The following is a 13,287-nucleotide window of genomic DNA, read 5'->3' as shown; positions in this document are numbered from 1 at the left end:
CCCTTAATTGACCCAGTTACTGCAGGAGAGTCCCGACTACTCGCCCTGGAGTCCTACTGTCACCAGCAAAAAGCACCAACCAAAGCTTGGGGGAACTTTGGTACAGCACAAGAGAAGGGAGTGGGGGTAGCGTAGCCGTATCGCAGAGCTGCTGCTTTTCACACCATTTTATCATCCCTGATAATTGAAAGTAAGGCCGGGTGGGCTGACCCCACCACCACCACTCCTGGCAGCATGTTTGGTCCACAACGCTAGAATAATTATTTTGCTCCCTCCCGCCCTTACAGCTTCATCATCTGAAAAGATTACAGTCAAAACAATGGCATACACAAATAAAAGTCAAGAGTTGACATAGTAACTCCGGGATTTGGGTATCAACTGTCCGAGAAATCAGAACACCCAGGCTTCACAATGTGCCCAACATCGAGCTGTGCCAAGGGGGGGCGGAAGGAAGAAGCTTTCCATTTAAGCCTTCAGAGCATCGCTCCATCACTACGTCAATTCACAGCCACCACAGCGTGCCGATGGACATCTTTCTGTGCCAAAAGAAACAAGTGTTTTGTCCTCTTGATATCAAAGGTAGCCACCTCTACTTACGGAACTATGCACAAGACCTTAACTCTGACCAGCAGGAAAACTTAGGACAACTGAGTGCAGATCCTGCCAATTTCTACCAGTTCCAACTGTGCTTTAAGTCTCATTGCAAAGCCTCAGTTAGAAAAAGGATCACCTCAGGGTATCCAACAAGAAGAAGAGTTGGTTTTTTTTTTTTTTTTTTTTTTTTTTTTTAATATACCATAGGACTATGCAGTTCAATCATCAATCATCTTGGAAAGCTCAAGGAGGAGGTCATCCTCATCCTTCCCTGGGTCCAAGTCGAGCTCGGCTTCCAGTATGCCGTCTGAGAGTTCCCAAAGTAGCATCTCTAAATCCTCGTCTACAGATACGGGTGCGTTGCCTGTGGAACTCAGCCGGCGTGTCCTTGCTTCTTCTAGCTGGGAAGAAGCTGAAGTCGAGCTTGAGAACTCCATTGGCTCCACGGATTCTGCCTGGCTTCCAAGATGTGCTTCAGGTCTTGGCAGAGCAAGGAAGAGAACAATCAGTATATGCCATTTCTTAACGGGAAATCCCTTTTCTGCAAACCGGCTCTTAAAACCGTAGCCAACCCCTCCTGCACTTCAATCTTACCCAGGGATTGTTATTCAATTAACCCAGGGCTACATTTAGAGCCCAATATATTAGCAGGTACATTTTTCAGTTTGGGGGTTTCTCTGTGAAGCCAGAGCACCCGGAGTCTAGCAAAGATGGGAAACCAACATGGCCTCCCGGAAGCCCAGTGTCCGAGAACTACATCTCCCGGCATGCTCTGGGAAAACAATATGGACTCCCGGAAACCCGGTGGCCAAGAACTACATTTCCCAGCACTCCCCAGAAAATTGAGCCTCGCACCTTGCCGTAGGACGCCATTTTTTGCTCTGTTCCATTACCGGTTTCGTGTTTATGGAGGGTTTTCCCGCCGTTTTGGGGGGTTTCCCCTCAATTTCGGGTTTTCAGCTCTCCATTTCAGAGTTCTTCCCCGCAATTTTGGGGTTCCTTCCCCTAATTTGGTGCTTCGCCCCCCCCCCCACTTTTGGTGTTCCCCCTCCATTTTGGGGATTCCCCCCAATTCCAAGCCCCCCACAATTTTGGAGGCCCCCACCATCCTTTCTTGGCCTGCCACCCTAATATTAAGGTTCTTTCCCCCAATGTTGGGGTTCTCACCACATGTTTGAGGTTCCTTCCCTTAATTTGGGGCTTAGCTCCCCGGGATCTGGGGCTTTAACCCCAAATTTGGGGGTCGCCCCCAAGTTTGGGGATTCCTCCCCAGGCCTGGGGGGGGTCCACATTCAATTCTGGAATTTCACACTTCCATTTAAGTCTTCTTCCCCCCAATTTGGGGGTTCACCCACCCAATTTTGGGGGTTCCTCCCCTAATTTGGGGAGACCCGACCAATTTTGGGGGTCCCCCCCCAATTGTAGAGTCCCCCACCCTCCTTTTTTGGGTTCCCCCCTAATATTAAAGAGTTCTTCCGCCCAATTTTGGGAGACCCCACAATTTGGCCGTTCCTTCCCCTAACTTTGGGCTTCAACCCTTCGATTTTGGGGGGGGCTCCCCCCCTCTTATTTTGGCCTTCCGCCCTAATATTAGGCCTAACCCCTAAGAACCTTGACCCCTAAGCCTATGGCAACCACGGATCTAACCCTAACCCCTACCCCAACAAACACTAGAAACCCTAACCCTAAAAACCCTTGCAGCCCTAACCCAATAAAATTTACCACACTAAACCCCTGAAGACTGTTCTGGGGGGTCCACATTCAATTCTGGAATTTCACACTTCCATTTAAGTGTTCTTCCCCCCCAATATGGGGGTTCGCCCACCCAATTTTGGGGGTTCCTCCCCTAATTGGGGGGGACACAACCAATTTTGGGGGGGACACAACCAATTTTGGGGGGGACACAACCAATTTTAGAGTCCCCCACCCTCCTTTTTTGGGTTTCCCCCTAATATTAAGAGCTCTTCCGCTCAATTTTGGGGGACCCCACAATTTTGACGTTCCTTCCCCTAACTTTGGGCTTCAACCCTTCAATTTTGGGTGGGCTCCTCCCCTCTTATTTTGGCCTTCCGCCCTAATATTAGGCCTAACCCCTAAGAACCTTGACCCCTAAGCCTATGGCAACCACGGATCTAACCCTAACCCCTACCCCAACAAACCCTAGAAACCCTAACCCTAAAAACCCTTACAGCCCTAACCCGATAAAATTTACCACACTAAACCCCTGAAGACTGTTCTGGGGGGTCCACATCCAATTCTGGAATTTCACACTTCCATTTAAGTCTTCTTCCCCCCAATTTGGGGGTTCGCCCACCCAATTTTGGGGGTTCCTCCCCTAATTTGGGGGGGACACAACCGATTTTAGAGTCCCCCACCCTCCTTTTTTGGGTTCCCCCCTAATATTAAAAGTTCTTCCGCCCAATTTTGGGGGACCCCACAATTTTGACGTTCCTTCCCCTAACTTGGGGCTTCAACCCTTCAATTTCGGGGGGGGCTCCCACCCTCTTATTTTGGCCTTCCGCCCTAATATTAGGCCTAACCCCTAAGAACCTTGACCCCTAACGCTATGGCAACCACGGATCTAACCCTAACCCCTACCCCAACAAACCCTAGAAACCCTAACCCTAAAAACCCTTACAGCCCTAACCCGATAAAATTTACCACACTAAACCCCTGAAGACTGTTCTGGGGGGTCCACATTCAATTCTGGAATTTCACACTTCCATTTAAGTGTTCTGCCCCCCCAATCTGGGGGTTCGCCCACCCAATTTTGGGGGTTCCTCCCCTAATTGGGGGGGACACAACCAATTTGGGGGGGACACAACCAATTTGGGGGGGTCCCCCCAATTTTAGAGTCCCCCACCCTCCTTTTTTGGGTTTCCCCCAATATTAAGAGCTCTTCCGCCCAATTTTGGGGGACCCCACAATTTTGACGTTTCTTCCCCTAAATTGGGGCTTCGACCCTTCAATTTTGGGGGGGGCTCCCCCCTTAGTTTGGCCTTCCACCCTAATATTGGGCCTTACCCCTAAGAACCCTGACCCCTAACACTACGGCTCCCACGGATCTAACCCTAACCCCTACCCCAAAAAACCCTAGAAACCCTAACCCTAAAAACCCTTACAGTCCTAACCCGATAAAATTTACCACACTAGACCTACGCCTAAAAGCCCTAACCCTAAAAATTAAGACCCTCTAAACCCTAACCCAAAACGTAAAGATTCTCAAAGCCCTAACGCTGGAGACCCTAACCTTAAAAAAAAAAAAAATAAGACCTTAAAACCCTAACCCTAAATACCTGACCATAACTAAAACCCTAAGACCCTAACCCTAAAACCCCTATCAACACTAAAACCACAAAATACTTTAAAACCTTAACACACTAACCCGCAAACCCTAACCCTTATAACTCCAACCCTAACAACCTTACAATCCTAACCCTAAACCCTGGAAACCCTAACCCTGAAACCCAACCCTAGTGCCTTAGCCCTGAAACCTTAAAACCCTAACACCTTATTAGAAACACTCTGTAACCAATACCATAGGCTCAGGCAAGTATCTCAGTGAGGTAGCATTTTTATTCACGATTGCAATGGCAGGCGTCCCACAAGCCACCTACTAGTTCCATAACACAGTTTATATAATTTTTTTTTCCTCTCGGTGACCACGACCCTCCCCAGTTTCCCCATTGACTGGGTAATCCATGTTCACAATCTATCCAGTGCTTCACAGAAAATACACAGCTGCTGGCCTGTTACTAGTCAATTTTATTTTTTTCTTGACTGTTTTCCTCTTTGAGGTGGTAATGTTTCTTACACCGTGATTTCCACCCAATTGCTCTAAGGATTCTGGTTGTCTGCATTTTACAAGGTTGTCTGTTAAGCTTTCTTATCACTGCAAGCATATATCAATACCACCTTCCTTCCCTCTAAACGATGTAACTCTGTGCAAAAACATTTTTATTCCCACAACCTTGATCCCCTTACCCTAAAATCCTTATTCTCTTTAACCCTAACAACTCTAACCACAACCCTAACCCTTCATATCAACCCCCCGACGCTAATGACACTGACTAATGATCCAAACCCCAAACCCCAGGCAACCAACAAAGAAACAGACACAAAGCTGAAAACTACAAAAAAGGCAAAACCCTGGATACAGACCCCAAATCACAAACACGCTACCAAAATGCTACAGAAAAGCCCCAGACGCAGGCCCCAAGCACTACAGCTAGGCCCCAGAAGCTCTAGACACATCCCAAAGCCAAAATGCAATCCCCAAACACTACAGAAAAGCCCCCAAACACCAGACACAGGCTGCAGAAGTCTACAAGCAGGCCCCAGCCACACCCGGATGCAGACCCCAACTGTCCACAAGCAGCTCCCAACCCACCCCCCCCATGAACTGGACCCCCCACCACCACCACCCAGATGCATGCCCCAGGCCCCAGGCCTCAGCCCCAGCCCCCACACCCCAGACTCAGGCCCCAAAGGTGTACAACCAGCTCCCAACTGCCCCCCTCAAAGGGAGGCCCCAAAGCCTGCCAGAAGACCCTAGAGCGTACAAGAAGCTCCCAACCCCCCCGGCACAGGCCCCAACCCCCCCCCCAGACACAGGCCCCAAAGGTGTACAAGCAACTCCCCATCCTCCCCAGAGGCACGCCCCAAAGGTGTACAAACAGCCCCAACCCCCCAAGACCCAGACCCCTACAGCGTAGAAGCAGCTCCCAACCCCATGCCCCCAAGGCACATGCCCCAACCCCTCCCCCAAGGCAGGCCCTAACAGTGTACAAGCAGCTCCCACCCCCCCCCAGACGCAGGCCCCAAAGGTGTACAAGCAGGCCCCTACAGTATACAAGCAGCTCACAACCACCCCCCCAAAGGCAGGCCCCAACCCCCTCCAGATGCAAGCCCGAAAGGTTAAAACCAGCTCCAACCCCCCAACCCCCCCCGCCCCACGCAGACGCAGGCCCCAAAGGTGTACAAGCAGTTCCCAACCCCTCCAAGGCAGGCCCCAAAAGTGTACAGGCAGGCCCCTACAGTGTAGAAACGCTCCAACCCCCCCCGCTTCCACCTCGAGGGAGGCCCTCCCCCCCCAGTATACACGAAGCTCCCAACCCCCTCTCAGAGGAATGCCTAAAAAAGTATACAAGCAGCTCCTAACACCCCCCCCCCCCCCCCCCCCCCAAAAAGAGGCAGTCCCCAAAGGTGTACAAGCAGGCCCTCAAATCCCTTAGGTGTACAAGCAGGCCCTTCAAATCCCTTAGCCCCTGCGCCAGCTTTATTGGCGAGCAGCGAGGCTGGGGGGGGAGGGGGGCAAGACAGCCTTAAATAAAATACAAATATAAAAAGTGTTATAAATGGCTGTTATAAATCCAAATAGGATTACAATCAAAGTTTACAATTTATTAAACGAATAGAGGCAAGCAAGCAGCGCTGGGTGCGCCGGGAGTCTCTGCTCCCCCAGGACGCACACCTGTTACGTAAGGCGGCTGGTTTTGATGCTCCCAGGCTAATACATATTCATTACTACTTCGAGAAGAGGCAGGGTTATTAGAATTGGTTTCCGGAATCCAAAACCCCTCCCAGGGGCGCCTGCGTACCAGTCTCTGGTGGTCTCTCGGGGCTTGCTCGGGCTGAATGCTGGTTGTCTTCCTCTCAGGCTTTTGTCCTTCAATTGTCCTTCAGCTCCCCCTTCCTCCTCATTTGGGAGCCTCTGCGCCGGATTTCAGAAACTCTAGCAACATCCCCTGCAGTAGTCAGCACTTTTCCCTAAAAACCCCTTTGTTCTCTTATCACCTAGACCCGGGCCTCGATGTTAACCCTTCAAATCCCTTAGTGACACGAATTGCTGGACCATTCCTTACAAAAGGAAGGATAAAATATGTAGAGGAGCAATGGCACACGCGAAAGCCCAGCGCCGCGGGCAGAGGCAGCGAAGGTTGACGGCAGAACAGTGCTCGGTTTGAACACGGAGAGGGAAAGCGAGGGGAAGGTGGCCGAAGCCGGCCGCAGTCTCTGAGCTCTCCTCCTCCTGATTGTTTTCTCTCAAAGCCATTTCTGTGTGTGTGCGGGCACCCGGAGCCGGCAGAAGTCCCCGTGAAGTCCTTCGGCAGGACGGAGGGCTGCGTGGGCTCCAGTGAGAGAGGGAGTTAGGAGAATCTTATCAAGTAGAGATAGAGCGCTGACGGCGTTAAACTAGGATGCTGCTTAGCGTCTTTGCTAACTATGGTGCATTGTGCCAATTAACTAAAGCAAGAAGCCTTGGGCCCCTTACCAAGGTCAGTCTCCTAATAAGAGAGTGAGCCTGTCTTAAGAAACTGGGAGAAACTGGTCCTGCAGATGGACAAGAGCCAAGGAGAACTGAGTCTGTGCAAAGACAAGAGGTCAACTAGCGGTGACGAGGAAGAGTCATCAATCTTCATGCCCACGACCTCCCGTGCTGCCCAGCGCTGAATAAACATACCTACTTTACAATCTCACTGATTGTGGAGTCCCTTTTCTGCAAGTCACTAGCAGCGGTTTCTTCCGCAGAGGTTTTCCCAGAGCCGCTTCAAAGCTTCCCTCGCGGAGCTGGGGCGTCGCAGGGGGTCGTCAAAGCACGCACACACACACACACACACACACACACACACACACCCCCAGGCGTTGTTGTCCAAACAGAAAGTATTTACAACAAATTCGACAAGCGGTTTTCCTCTGCCAGCAGCAAATGCCTGAGGGCCCCTACAGCTTCACAAATCATAGCACAAAGAGCCTAAAGTTCCTCTAAAATTTAGGGAAATGATTCAAAATAGATCTGCTAGGGGAAAACGATCACTGGCGGCAGGGTACACAATACACGCGAGTCTCAGCTCTCCTCCGCAGGGTCAGTGCCCACGCCCAAGTGCGACGCTGATGGCACCCGAACATTTGCTGTAGCAGGCAGCAGAGCCAGCAGCTCAGGGGAGCAATTTTAAAAACCAGGAGGCACTTAAACCAACCCTTAATTGACCCAGTTACTGCAGGAGAGTCCCGACTACTCGCCCTGGAGTCCTACTGTCACCAGCAAAAAGCACCAACCAAAGCTTGGGGGAACTTTGGTACAGCACAAGAGAAGGGAGTGGGGGTAGCGTAGCCGTATCGCAGAGCTGCTGCTTTTCACACCATTTTATCATCCCTGATAATTGAAAGTAAGGCCGGGTGGGCTGACCCCACCACCACCACTCCTGGCAGCATGTTTGGTCCACAACGCTAGAATAATTATTTTGCTCCCTCCCGCCCTTACAGCTTCATCATCTGAAAAGATTACAGTCAAAACAATGGCATACACAAATAAAAGTCAAGAGTTGACATAGTAACTCCGGGATTTGGGTATCAACTGTCCGAGAAATCAGAACACCCAGGCTTCACAATGTGCCCAACATCGAGCTGTGCCAAGGGGGGGCGGAAGGAAGAAGCTTTCCATTTAAGCCTTCAGAGCATCGCTCCATCACTACGTCAATTCACAGCCACCACAGCGTGCCGATGGACATCTTTCTGTGCCAAAAGAAACAAGTGTTTTGTCCTCTTGATATCAAAGGTAGCCACCTCTACTTACGGAACTATGCACAAGACCTTAACTCTGACCAGCAGGAAAACTTAGGACAACTGAGTGCAGATCCTGCCAATTTCTACCAGTTCCAACTGTGCTTTAAGTCTCATTGCAAAGCCTCAGTTAGAAAAAGGATCACCTCAGGGTATCCAACAAGAAGAAGAGTTGGTTTTTTTTTTTTTTTTTTTTTTTTTTTTTAATATACCATAGGACTATGCAGTTCAATCATCAATCATCTTGGAAAGCTCAAGGAGGAGGTCATCCTCATCCTTCCCTGGGTCCAAGTCGAGCTCGGCTTCCAGTATGCCGTCTGAGAGTTCCCAAAGTAGCATCTCTAAATCCTCGTCTACAGATACGGGTGCGTTGCCTGTGGAACTCAGCCGGCGTGTCCTTGCTTCTTCTAGCTGGGAAGAAGCTGAAGTCGAGCTTGAGAACTCCATTGGCTCCACGGATTCTGCCTGGCTTCCAAGATGTGCTTCAGGTCTTGGCAGAGCAAGGAAGAGAACAATCAGTATATGCCATTTCTTAACGGGAAATCCCTTTTCTGCAAACCGGCTCTTAAAACCGTAGCCAACCCCTCCTGCACTTCAATCTTACCCAGGGATTGTTATTCAATTAACCCAGGGCTACATTTAGAGCCCAATATATTAGCAGGTACATTTTTCAGTTTGGGGGTTTCTCTGTGAAGCCAGAGCACCCGGAGTCTAGCAAAGATGGGAAACCAACATGGCCTCCCGGAAGCCCAGTGTCCGAGAACTACATCTCCCGGCATGCTCTGGGAAAACAATATGGACTCCCGGAAACCCGGTGGCCAAGAACTACATTTCCCAGCACTCCCCAGAAAATTGAGCCTCGCACCTTGCCGTAGGACGCCATTTTTTGCTCTGTTCCATTACCGGTTTCGTGTTTATGGAGGGTTTTCCCGCCGTTTTGGGGGGTTTCCCCTCAATTTCGGGTTTTCAGCTCTCCATTTCAGAGTTCTTCCCCGCAATTTTGGGGTTCCTTCCCCTAATTTGGTGCTTCGCCCCCCCCCCCTCACTTTTGGGGTTCCCCCACCATTTTGGGGATTCCCCCCAATTCCAAGCCCCCCACAATTTTGGAGGCCCCCACCATCCTTTCTTGGCCTGCCACCCTAATATTAAGGTTCTTTCCCCCAATGTTGGGGTTTTCACCACATGTTTGAGGTTCCTTCCCTTAATTTGGGGCTTAGCTCCCCGGGATCTGGGGCTTTAACCCCAAATTTGGGGGTCGCCCCCAAGTTTGGGGATTCCTCCCCAGGCCTGGGGGGGGTCCACATTCAATTCTGGAATTTCACACTTCCATTTAAGTCTTCTTCCCCCCAATTTGGGGGTTCACCCACCCAATTTTGGGGGTTCCTCCCCTAATTTGGGGAGACCCGACCAATTTTGGGGGTCCCCCCCCAATTGTAGAGTCCCCCACCCTCCTTTTTTGGGTTCCCCCCTAATATTAAAGAGTTCTTCCGCCCAATTTTGGGAGACCCCACAATTTGGCCGTTCCTTCCCCTAACTTTGGGCTTCAACCCTTCGATTTTGGGGGGGGCTCCCCCCCTCTTATTTTGGCCTTCCGCCCTAATATTAGGCCTAACCCCTAAGAACCTTGACCCCTAAGCCTATGGCAACCACGGATCTAACCCTAACCCCTACCCCAACAAACCCTAGAAACCCTAACCCTAAAAACCCTTGCAGCCCTAACCCAATAAAATTTACCACACTAAACCCCTGAAGACTGTTCTGGGGGGTCCACATTCAATTCTGGAATTTCACACTTCCATTTAAGTGTTCTTCCCCCCCAATATGGGGGTTCGCCCACCCAATTTTGGGGGTTCCTCCCCTAATTGGGGGGGACACAACCAATTTTGGGGGGGACACAACCAATTTTGGGGGGGACACAACCAATTTTAGAGTCCCCCACCCTCCTTTTTTGGGTTTCCCCCAATATTAAGAGCTCTTCCGCTCAATTTTGGGGGACCCCACAATTTTGACGTTCCTTCCCCTAACTTTGGGCTTCAACCCTTCAATTTTGGGTGGGCTCCTCCCCTCTTATTTTGGCCTTCCGCCCTAATATTAGGCCTAACCCCTAAGAACCTTGACCCCTAAGCCTATGGCAACCACGGATCTAACCCTAACCCCTACCCCAACAAACCCTAGAAACCCTAACCCTAAAAACCCTTACAGCCCTAACCCGATAAAATTTACCACACTAAACCCCTGAAGACTGTTCTGGGGGGTCCACATCCAATTCTGGAATTTCACACTTCCATTTAAGTCTTCTTCCCCCCAATTTGGGGGTTCGCCCACCCAATTTTGGGGGTTCCTCCCCTAATTTGGGGGGGACACAACCGATTTTAGAGTCCCCCACCCTCCTTTTTTGGGTTCCCCCCTAATATTAAAAGTTCTTCCGCCCAATTTTGGGGGACCCCACAATTTTGACGTTCCTTCCCCTAACTTGGGGCTTCAACCCTTCAATTTTGGGGGGGGCTCCCACCCTCTTATTTTGGCCTTCCGCCCTAATATTAGGCCTAACCCCTAAGAACCTTGACCCCTAACGCTATGGCAACCACGGATCTAACCCTAACCCCTACCCCAAAAAACCCTAGAAACCCTAACCCTAAAAACCCTTACAGTCCTAACCCGATAAAATTTACCACACTAGACCTACGCCTAAAAGCCCTAACCCTAAAAATTAAGACCCTCTAAACCCTAACCCAAAACGTAAAGATTCTCAAAGCCCTAACGCTGGAGACCCTAACCTTAAAAAAAAAAAAAATAAGACCTTAAAACCCTAACCCTAAATACCTGACCATAACTAAAACCCTAAGACCCTAACCCTAAAAACCCTATCAACACTAAAACCACAAAATACTTTAAAACCTTAACACACTAACCCGCAAACCCTAACCCTTATAACTCCAACCCTAACAACCTTACAATCCTAACCCTAAACCCTGGAAACCCTAACCCTGAAACCCAACCCTAGTGCCTTAGCCCTGAAACCTTAAAACCCTAACACCTTATTAGAAACACTCTGTAACCAATACCATAGGCTCAGGCAAGTATCTCAGTGAGGTAGCATTTTTATTCACGATTGCAATGGCAGGCGTCCCACAAGCCACCTACTAGTTCCATAACACAGTTTATATAATTTTTTTTTCCTCTCGGTGACCACGACCCTCCCCAGTTTCCCCATTGACTGGGTAATCCATGTTCACAATCTATCCAGTGCTTCACAGAAAATACACAGCTGCTGGCCTGTTACTAGTCAATTTTATTTTTTTCTTGACTGTTTTCCTCTTTGAGGTGGTAATGTTTCTTACACCGTGATTTCCACCCAATTGCTCTAAGGATTCTGGTTGTCTGCATTTTACAAGGTTGTCTGTTAAGCTTTCTTATCACTGCAAGCATATATCAATACCACCTTCCTTCCCTCTAAACGATGTAACTCTGTGCAAAAACATTTTTATTCCCACAACCTTGATCCCCTTACCCTAAAATCCTTATTCTCTTTAACCCTAACAACTCTAACCACAACCCTAACCCTTCATATCAACCCCCCGACGCTAATGACACTGACTAATGATCCAAACCCCAAACCCCAGGCAACCAACAAAGAAACAGACACAAAGCTGAAAACTACAAAAAAGGCAAAACCCTGGATACAGACCCCAAATCACAAACACGCTACCAAAATGCTACAGAAAAGCCCCAGACGCAGGCCCCAAGCACTACAGCTAGGCCCCAGAAGCTCTAGACACATCCCAAAGCCAAAATGCAATCCCCAAACACTACAGAAAAGCCCCCAAACACCAGACACAGGCTGCAGAAGTCTACAAGCAGGCCCCAGCCACACCCGGATGCAGACCCCAACTGTCCACAAGCAGCTCCCAACCCACCCCCCCCCATGAACTGGACCCCCCCCCCACCACCACCCAGATGCATGCCCCAGGCCCCAGGCCTCAGCCCCAGCCCCCACACCCCAGACTCAGGCCCCAAAGGTGTACAACCAGCTCCCAACTGCCCCCCTCAAAGGGAGGCCCCAAAGCCTGCCAGAGGACCCTAGAGCGTACAAGCAGCTCCCAACCCCCCCGGCACAGGCCCCAACCCCCCCCCCAGACACAGGCCCCAAAGGTGTACAAGCAACTCCCCATCCTCCCCAGAGGCACGCCCCAAAGGTGTACAAACAGCCCCAACCCCCCAAGACCCAGACCCCAGCGTAGAAGCAGCTCCCAACCCCATGCCCCCAAGGCACATGCCCCAACCCCTCCCCCAAGGCAGGCCCTAACAGTGTACAAGCAGCTCCCACCCCCCCCCAGACGCAGGCCCCAAAGGTGTACAAGCAGGCCCCTACAGTATACAAGCAGCTCACAACCACCCCCCCAAAGGCAGGCCCCAACCCCCTCCAGATGCAAGCCCGAAAGGTTAAAACCAGCTCCAACCCCCCAACCCCCCCCGCCCCGCGCAGACGCAGGCCCCAAAGGTGTACAAGCAGTTCCCAACCCCTCCAAGGCAGGCCCCAAAAGTGTACAGGCAGGCCCCTACAGTGTAGAAACGCTCCAACCCCCCCCGCTTCCACCTCGAGGGAGGCCCTCCCCCCCCAGTATACACGAAGCTCCCAACCCCCTCTCAGAGGAATGCCTAAAAAAGTATACAAGCAGCTCCTAACACCCCCCCCCCCCCCCCCCCCCCAAAAAGAGGCAGTCCCCAAAGGTGTACAAGCAGGCCCTCAAATCCCTTAGGTGTACAAGCAGGCCCTTCAAATCCCTTAGCCCCTGCGCCAGCTTTATTGGCGAGCAGCGAGGCTGGGGGGGGAGGGGGGCAAGACAGCCTTAAATAAAATACAAATATAAAAAGTGTTATAAATGGCTGTTATAAATCCAAATAGGATTACAATCAAAGTTTACAATTTATTAAACGAATAGAGGCAAGCAAGCAGCGCTGGGTGCGCCGGGAGTCTCTGCTCCCCCAGGACGCACGCCTGTTACGTAAGGCGGCTGGTTTTGATGCTCCCAGGCTAATACATATTCATTACTACTTCGAGAAGAGGCAGGGTTATTAGAATTGGTTTCCGGAATCCGAAACCCCTCCCAGGGGCGCCTGCGTACCAGT

The 13,287-nt window shown here is 50.6% G+C and overlaps 2 long non-coding RNA genes across 2 annotated transcripts; both read right to left on the bottom strand.

Annotated features, from left to right (window-relative positions):
• Positions 1–234: 234 nt before the first annotated feature.
• LOC308186569 lies at positions 235–3,895 on the bottom strand. Its single transcript, XR_013944111.1, has 2 exons — positions 1,189–3,895; positions 235–1,074 (listed from the first exon to the last, which is right to left on the bottom strand). It is a non-coding gene; the product is annotated as an uncharacterized lncRNA (long non-coding RNA).
• Positions 3,896–7,807: 3,912 nt separating this feature from the next.
• LOC308186573 lies at positions 7,808–9,313 on the bottom strand. Its single transcript, XR_013944113.1, has 2 exons — positions 8,762–9,313; positions 7,808–8,647 (listed from the first exon to the last, which is right to left on the bottom strand). It is a non-coding gene; the product is annotated as an uncharacterized lncRNA (long non-coding RNA).
• Between the last annotated feature and the right edge of the window lie 3,974 nt (positions 9,314–13,287).

This window comes from Anser brachyrhynchus (genome assembly GCF_964034855.1).
Source record: "Anser brachyrhynchus genome assembly, contig: SCAFFOLD_234, whole genome shotgun sequence".
NCBI lineage: Eukaryota > Metazoa > Chordata > Aves > Anseriformes > Anatidae > Anser > Anser brachyrhynchus.
Note: the sequence above shows the minus strand (reverse complement) of the source record. Positions and strands in the feature narration are given on the sequence as shown.